This window comes from Falco punctatus, assembly GCF_963210335.1.
Source record: "Falco punctatus genome assembly, chromosome: 3".
In the NCBI taxonomy this organism is placed as follows: domain Eukaryota; kingdom Metazoa; phylum Chordata; class Aves; order Falconiformes; family Falconidae; genus Falco; species Falco punctatus.
Genome location: NC_137582.1, coordinates 26,200,078 through 26,207,614, shown reverse-complemented (window position 1 = coordinate 26,207,614; position 7,537 = coordinate 26,200,078). Strand labels below are relative to the sequence as shown.

At 45.6% G+C, this 7,537-nt stretch overlaps 1 protein-coding gene across 2 annotated transcripts in view; it reads left to right on the top strand.

Annotated features, from left to right (window-relative positions):
• Positions 1 to 2,601: 2,601 nt before the first annotated feature.
• Positions 2,602 to 7,537, top strand: part of OXR1 (oxidation resistance 1) — a 294,879-nt gene continuing 289,943 nt past the window's right edge. The window contains exon 1 of one of the 2 annotated variants that reach the window (XM_080381556.1): positions 2,602 to 2,745. The gene's annotated coding sequence lies outside the window, so the exon portion shown is untranslated. Of the gene's footprint in view, positions 2,746 to 3,111; positions 3,129 to 7,537 lie in introns of those variants that run through there. The other variant, XM_080381557.1, reaches the window with a different exon arrangement.

Genomic DNA, 7,537 nt, shown 5'->3' with positions numbered 1-7,537 from the left:
ATCACCAGCAATGTGGAATTATATGAGATACATTTGAAAAAGAAAGGTTTTACTAGAGCCTTCCCAAGTAATATGAAGAGAGGGTTGGTAAGGTGCTGTGCTATTCATGGACACCAAAGCGGCACACCTTTTGATGGCTGAGAAATTGTTCCTTTTCTGTCATTTGATAGGGGCAAGCAGCATAGCAGAGATTTAATTTTTTTTTTTCTGTGTAGGAACAAAATGCAACTCCATGAATATTTCTGCTGAGCAAATCTGGAAGGAGAAAGGGGCAGCATCCAGCTGCAGATGGGTGTCTGCCTCTAAATTTAGAGTTCACTGGCTGGCACAGCAGATGCTGCCACCACTTACTTGCTAATGTCCAGTTTGGTAATTTGCATCTGGGTGATGATGGTGTCTTTTGAATGCTGGGACTATAAGAACTTATTATCTTGGGCAAAACCTTTTATAATTTAATGCAATTTACAACAACATGCTTGGGTAAGAAAGATCCATGTATGTTTATCTCTCCTTGTAAAAGCAGTGATATTTGACAAGTTCTGAATAAAATATGTTTTATTCACCATTATTTTAACAGAGACATTTGTTCCCATGATGGATAGTCTTCCGCATTCCCTAGACAGTAACAATTCCCTGTTGGAAGCAACTCCCCTGAGACTCAAGATGTCTTTTGGTCTCCCGATTTATCTAGAGATGTATGATGGTGAAGGCGCAAACTGTTCTAGGAAATTCTCCAGAGGCTGCCTACTGTTCCTGCAGATCTCCAGCTGCAGCCAGAAATGCACTAGCCCTCTGTTATCCCAAATCTGAAGCCACACTCAGGAATCTGACTTTTCTGTTTCCCCTGCTATCTATCTCAAGATCAATAGCTTCAGGTGAAAGAATTACAAAATTTTTTTTCATCACTTTGTACAGTTATACATGTTGTACAGCTTACAACTTTTTATAATATACAGTGTGACGGCTGCTGTTAGACAGACTACAGAATATAATGTATCTCATGGCTTCCAGAGAACACACAATGAGGAGAAAATTAGTGAACGTGATTCATTCCCTTTGTAATACTTTAATCTTCATGACATCACCTTTTGTGTCTTCAAGTACTGCAGCAAAGTTACCTAGATAATCTTGTCTAATAATCTATCCCATTGTATGTCACTCTGTGAGGGAAATTGCTTCCTTGCTCTCACTTTATTTGACATTACTGACAAGGAACATTTCCTTTCCTGATTATACTCAGCAACATGTAAACGAGCTTTTTTTCTGCAGTAGCTTTTGCTGAGGGCTGTGTTAAGAGTTCAGATTAAGATAAACTTCCAGTGCTCTCCTCTCATGTCTAGTGAAATAAAAGGAACTTTTTGAACATGGTAATCTTGACTGTACATACTATTGTACATGACATCATCAGAGTAGCAAGTCATCATTATGCAGATGTTGTCTGATATTCTTTTATCAGTGAGAACTCATTTAGCTGTGTCTTTTTTTTTTTTTTTTAGTGCAGTGTCAATTTTCTGTATCTGTGAAAGCAGAATTCAGCAAAAACTCTGAACTCCTGCCAGGCTAATAGAATTTTAGGCTTTGTGGTATGCATATAGATCTAAAACTATGTGGTGTTGTCATGTTTACTCTTACTGGTCTTTTAGGAAGGCAGGGAATGATAAGCCACTGTTTAAAAACCACATCAGAAACTCTCATTCACAAATACTTCGGGGGCTTTTGGTTTCTAGCAATTATCTTAGGTTTGAAACACAGCAGTGACTGTGAAAGGGGAGCGTGATCGTGTCATTTCTCTTGCCACATAGATCTTTTAGCTTAGAAAATCGTATTTAGGGAGTTGCTCTGCAAGCTTTTCGCCTTGGACCTGTCACATTCTCACCCAACTGCTCTGGGCTTTACTGCAGAGGTAGCATGTGTTTGTCTCTCTCTAAACCTCGTCCACAAAACCGAACACCTCAGGGCAGGATGGAGATGTCTCCTGAGGAATACTGCATGAAAATAGCGCTTGGCACCCTCTCCCACAGTTTCTGACCTCTGGAAGCTGCTGCTTCACTGGGTAGCCCGGCCCTGAGGTGAATGGCCTGTCCCTGAGGTACGCTGCCCACCCCGGCGCTGCGGTGAGGGGCCCGGCGCTGCGGCGAGGGGCGGGCAGAGCCCTGCCGCCGCCCCGCCAGTCGCTGCCGAGCGCCCTCCGGCCGCCGCCCCGCGCAGCCCTGCGCGCCTGGCGGGAGCAGCCGCGTGCGGCAGGGCTCCCGCTGCAGGGCGCGGGCAGGACCCGAGCGCGGGTTGCGCGGGCGTCGCCCCGGTTTCAGAGCCTCTCCTCAGAGACCGCGGGGAGGACCCGCGCGGCGGGAGGTGGCCCGCGCCCCCTCGCGCTGGGAGTGCCCCCTGCGCGGGGCTGCGGGGGGGCGAGGCCGGCGCTGCCCCTTTAAGCCCTAGCTGCTCCTTTCTGTGGCGCCTATTTTTAGCTCGTCCTCTTGGTAGCATCCAGCTCTACCCTCTATTCCTTCGCGCGCCGCCCCCCCTCCACCCCCCCACCCCCCCCGCGGTGGTAGGTTCCGCGCGGCGGCGGGGGGACTGAGCATGTCCGAACCCGCTCGGCAGCGGCGGCCGCGCCGAGGCTGCGCTCGCGCGCCGCGCTCGCAGGGCGGGAAGGAGGGCGCGCGGCCGGGGGCCGCGTGAGGGAGGCGCGTGCCGCCGCCGCCGCTGCCGCCGCCGCTGCTCCGCGGCGCCCGCCGCCGCCCGCAAGTAAGTTTCTCCGCGGGCGCGGGGTGCCCGCCGCGGGGCCGGTCGGGCGGAACGGGGAGGGGGGGGGGGCGGCCGGTACCTTGGTGCAGCCTCCCCGCGGCTGGGGCGGCCCGGGGCCGGGGCTCGGAGTTCGCCCCCCGCCCGCCCCTGGGGGCTGGCGTCGGGCGGGACGCGCGGCGCGACCGGCCGCCGCTGCCCGCCGGGGCGCCTCGCTTCCCGCCCCGGGGCCGTCGCAAGTGCTGAGGTGCCCGCGGCCCGTCCCCGCTGACCCGGGGGCAGCGGCTTGCCCCGCGTTGCGGGGTCCTGCCGCCTCGGGCGCGGGCCGCGGCCTGCCGGCTGGCTCAACCGCGGCGGGTCGGTGGCGGGCGAGCGCGTCTCCTCAGGTGCGTGCGGCGGCCGCGCCGCCGAGGGGCCGGTCCGGTGCGGGACCGGCGCGGTCCGCGGCTGCGAGCGGGGAGCGGGAGGCTGCGCTCAGCCCGCGCGGAGGCCGCGATACAAACGTACCGAGCGAGTAGCCGCGCAGCCGGTGCTTCGTCAGAACTGGCGAGGATGCGGTGTTTAAAGGAGTTTCTGGTTTAACAGATGGTACCGTAGGAAAGAAAGTGTTTGCTGAGAGAAACCGTAACGACATACGGTTTTGCTCCCTCGTGTCACGATTTATTCGGGGTGTTCTTTTAGCTTAGTAGGGGTACCGTATTTTAACTCTTGTCAGTAGCAAGCAAATACCAAACTATGTCCCAAGGGTTTTTTCCTCTGAAATTGGAATTTTGTTATTAATTTAGAAAATGCTTATTCCATTGTCGTACCTTTCAACTGTAAAGTCGGCTTTAACACTGCGTTACTGATATTGAGGAATGTAAAGTTACTAGCTTAATGTTGAAAGTGATGTGATTCAGTTAATTTCTTTTCCCGTGCTCTGAAATGAGGAAAGGCTTTGGAAGCCGCTTCCCTATTCAGAGGCGGCTCGTTGCTATTTGCGAAGCTGTATGAAGACAGCCATCTAATTAAAATTTTAAATTATTAGGGGAAGGGGAATTTGAGGAGCTTTCTGTGAAACTGAGTGTCACTTATGAAAATTCAGCTGCTTGGCGTGTCACTGGTGGAAGAATAGGACCAAGCAAGGGCACTAAGGTGCTCTTGGTGGACAGTCTGTCTTTAATTTTCATTAGACCATTCTGGTAGGTATTCTCAGTTTAACAACCTGACTCTTGACGCTTCTATAGGCACAATTATCTTTGCACATTGACTTAGATTTGGTGGAGTACTCAGCAATAAATATTCATATGAACTGAAGTGTCTGCAAGTTAAGCCTTATCAAAATTTTATATGTATTTTAAAGTAGTTAAAACCCCCAGAATTTGCCATCTCTACTGTGTATATTCTTGACTTTGTTAATTAGTGTTCCTGTAGGGGAGACCGGAAGACAGCTGTGTGATTGTTTCCATAATTCTGCAACTCTTCCCCTCTCCCAAATGGAGCACCTCCCCCTCAAACAATAACAATTGATCTGTAGGTTTCTGAAAGCCAGTCAGTGTGTGTGATTGGGATCTGACTTGTGCATGATTAAACCTCTGTCCTGTCAGTTCCATTTTTTATGAGTATGCAATAATGGGGACAAAAAAAAAAAAAAGAATCCTTGAGTAGATGCCTTTTGCCTGCCGCATGAGACCATAAGAGAATGCAGCAGGAGAGAACAGCTTGTGTTACCTATATTGACAGTGTAGTGAAAAATAAAGAGGGAAATTTTTGTGTGTGTCAACCTGCCAATTTTCTCTTGTAATCAGATTTCAGCTGAAATAATACCAGGTATTGGAAAAATAAAATTGATCAAAATATCTGAAGCCTTCAAAATCTGAGTGTTAAAAATGTCTTTCCTTACGGTCTTAGAGTAATAATTTGTTCAATCATTTGTGTTGCATTTTACTATTACAGCATTTTAATACTTCTTCTTATAGTTCCAGAGCTCATACAGATTTAATAGAATTATTTCAGCATCCTAACCAGATAAGCATTCTTTGATAGTCAGAACATAGGCTGATAGAGCATATAAGCGTATCCTTAGAATATAAGCTGTGGCATAATTCCTGTAGTCTCAGCTGATTCTTTTTTCTTGTCCAGGTTTGAGCCCAAGTACTGGAGATGAGAGAAGTATTTGAGTGGCAGTGGGGTTACTTATTAATTGTTCGGGAATCTCTAGTTAGCAGCTGCAGCGTTTACACATAGTTATTTTTCCCTTCAGGCCGAAAAAGTAACTAAACTTCTTTCTCCATGCATGCCTTCTGTTTAAAAGTCTTATTTCTCCATTATTTGCTTGATCTAAGGAAATATTTTCCATATTTTTATTTTTTTAATAAAGCGTGGCATCTTGCATTATAGGTAATTGTATATATTCATACACCCAGGACTCTGGGGAGTAAAAGAACTATGGAAAGAAATGTAAAAATAATTTAAAAAAACCCCAAACCCAAAACCCTATTCATAATGTTGTAGAAATTTCTTTCATAGGGAAGTGATTATTCTCTGAAGCTTATAGCTGAAGGCAGTAGTCTGGGATTGTCAGCATTACTTGTCAGCTGTTAATTTGTGAAAAGGTCTCTTAGCATTTGCTTTTGTTGATGAGCTACTGTAACTTACTACTTCTTTACCCTTTAGCGAGCTGCTGTTTCTTAGTTTAATATAGCAAAACCAGTAAATTAAGCATATTATTGAAATACATGTGGGAGGTGACAACCTTACAGAAGCAAAAAGTTACTGCTGACAAATGTGGTCAGGTGTCAGGTTAGCACAGGATTGCTTCATGTTCATGAATGGGTTCACTCAGGAGATATAGATGCTTTGGTTTAATAGAACTATTTGCTTAAATTTAGGATGGCTTCCTTGTCTGCTGCAGTAGATATTTGTTAAAGTAGGGGTCAGTCTTTGGCACGTGAACTGTTGCCATCAGAGACAGAAGGAGCAGCCTAGTATAGGCAAAGAAACTTCATGTGTTGTAAAGCTCTTGGGGAAGACCTTCAAGTGTTTGAAAAAGACACTGCTATCTTCGTTTCATCAGTGGTGTTTCATGCCAGCAACAGATATGCATGTGGTATGCTGCAGCAGTGAGCTGTAAATTACCCTTTTATTCTAGCATCTGCTCCTACCAGTTCTATTGAAGATTAGACATAGATATGGAGAAGATATCTCCTGGATATCTCGGGATACGTTATGGATGTGTCGTACAGTTTCTGAGGCAGGAAGTTATTGGATCTGCCGGTCAAAATCTTTCTGATTATGCAGAGGCCTCTGTCACACAGGGAGCTTATCTGTGGCTGCAGCAGTACAATTAGCAAGTTTCTCCTGTATGTAAGGTTACTGCCTGTGTCTCGGTTACACACTGAATCAAGTAGTGACCTCCTCGTTTCTTACATTGCTCTAGTAAAACAGAGACAGAAGGAGTATTTGCTGTTTTTCGTTATTCTACTGCCTGTAATGGGGTTTGAAGAGGAAAAAGAAAATCGGAGAGGGAAGAGAGAAGTAGGGAGGAAAATACATAAACTTGTGTTAATCTTCCACAGCTATTGTACTGAGAACTAATAGGAGTTTTGGCTCCCTGACTCTTAAGTAGCATGAGGGAAAGGACCATTTGACTGTTACTCCTCAGTAATACACTTGTGTATCTTTATCGTTTGATGATTGAGAAATCATGCAAAGAGAGGGGAGGTTAGACATAAAAGCAACGGGAAGAGAGTGCAGCTATCCACAAGCTGGATGTATGTCCTAGTGGAGTTCCCAGTGGAATCCTGAACATGGCTTATGAACATGCTGTTTGTCACTAAACAAAGGATTGTACCTTCTCCAGGGCCAATGTAGTGTGTTGTTCACATAGCCCAGGGATAGTAACATGGGGAAAAAAAAATGGAATTCTGTGTAGCAGGTTAAACTGTGCTGTGGTGTTACATGACAGGTGTATTTATGTAAGTTCCTCCTTGAATGGCTTGAGGCCATGAAAGGTACACTAGTTTGCTCATTTATTTTCTTTTTTCTGGAGCCAGTTGTTTTCAGGGTTGGGCCAATAAGTCTAAGCCAATTTATGTATTTCTGGCAAACCTTTATGGCTTTTCTATTCCTTATGATGGGGTCCTGTTCTCACATCTTCCACACACCCACCCCACCCCCCATTAGGGGTGAAGTAACAAAGTACTTACTGAGTAATAGTTAAGCAACATGGGGGAAAACTGACTGACTGATTTTCTTTGAGTTAAAATTGAAGGGACAAGGGGATTCCCCCAGCATTGCCATGGACGTTATAAAAACAGAGGGATGTGTGCAATGACATCCTATATAATAGAAACTGCTGGACTGTTGGGTCAATTCTTGTTTAAATGAGATTTACCACTTGGAAAAAAAAGTTACTCTTCACTTAAAAATTTGGACTAAATCTCTGTTAATAAATTGTGAATACATCCAAATCCGTTCTGGTCTTTTCAGTTATTAATTAGCCTATGTGTTTGCCATTAATAACTTATTTTTAGTTTGGTGTTCTTTCTATTCAACTTCCAGCTATCAAATCTGACTATCTGCCTGTTCGGAGCTACATGTTGTCCAGTATTTTTTTTCTATGAAAGTACATAGAGATCGATAAAGACCTCTTGATTAAGACAGCTCATCAAATCTTTTGCTGTTTATATTTTTTCAGTTCTATTTGATTTTTGAGACTGGTCAGTTTCTCTCTTTTCTGTCACTTGAAAGTTATACCTATTGTGTCCTGTGTGCAAATGCTTTTCTTGGATGTGCAGTAACTTCACACACAAAA